Source organism: Austrofundulus limnaeus, unplaced genomic scaffold, assembly GCF_001266775.1.
Source record: "Austrofundulus limnaeus strain Quisiro unplaced genomic scaffold, Austrofundulus_limnaeus-1.0 Scaffold722, whole genome shotgun sequence".
Taxonomy (NCBI): domain Eukaryota; kingdom Metazoa; phylum Chordata; class Actinopteri; order Cyprinodontiformes; family Rivulidae; genus Austrofundulus; species Austrofundulus limnaeus.
The window spans coordinates 14,568-15,766 of record NW_013953124.1 but is presented as its reverse complement, the minus strand read 5'-3'; positions in this window follow the sequence as shown (position 1 = coordinate 15,766).

Sequence of the window (1,199 nt, the reverse complement as noted above, 5' to 3'; positions counted from 1 at the left end):
ACCCCAGCACCCAGCCCCAGACCCCGGGAACCCTCAGCATGCCGGCGGCCAGCTGCACACCCCACCGGGGGGCCGAGTAACAGCGGGCTCCCAGATAAACCAGCAGTAGGGGCAGCCCAGACCGCAGCCTGACAAATACCCAAACATACACAATCRYRMYATCCCACCCTCATCCTCACCCCCACTCAGTCAAAGACATACAAGGATGCCACATTCCACTCATACCCCCGATACACTCTCTAAATCCCCCAGGTCCAGGACATGTACCCACCCCCTATTGGAGGCCGCACACACCYRAACCCAGGAGGTAGACCCAATCATTCTGAGGTGGAGAGGAGCAGATAGCCAAGGCCCGGCCCGGGCCGCACCAGGACGCCCGGCCAGCCCCACGCTGCAAAGAAGCCACACCCACGACCACCCCACCACACCGCCTGCGACCAAGTGCCCCCCCCCAACTGTCCACCCCCGGAACGCAGCAGCCACCCCGGCCAGCGGGCCACCCACAGGAACCAAGAGCCACACCTCAGGAGACCAAGCAGCACCGCGACCATCCAAGCCCCGGGCCCACCCACAGCCCAGGACCGTACCCAGCGGTCCGCCCTTCTTCAGGACCCCCTCCCCAAATGGTAGTCTGGGAACGGGATGGGAATAAAGACCCTCACACCCACCCCCCACCCCCAGATGTACTGTTGGTGTGTGTTGTTCTATAAAACAATTTAAAAAAAGGGAAAGAAGAAGAGGCAGAGGCCAGCGTGGTGCTGGTTTCCCCTCCACCACTTCTCTAACCCAAAACCCTAAGTGTCTATATGCAAACCTTGGGGGTTGGGCACAGGCACTGGAGGCAAGAGTGGTGCCATCCGGCCATCTCTAGCCATGAGTGCCCACCATAAGTTCCTATATGTGAATTTCATGAAAATGTTACAAGTGAATGTCTAAGATGAACAATAAAATTTGAGGCCCAGGTGGTTATGGCAATACAAATGTAATATTGTTGCTCTTATAACACAACTGTGCCCCCCCAAAAAACCTACATGGGTGAAGTTGAAAGTGAAGAGGATGGAGGTGTGCGGCGAGGGATGTGGAGAATAAACTGAGGGAGCAAAATGCTCCCACAGGGAGTCAGCTCCCCCGCTGGCCCCAGAAAGCCCTCCCTTTCCCCGAAACCCACCCAGGAAGAGCAGCCCAACTACCTCTCCCTC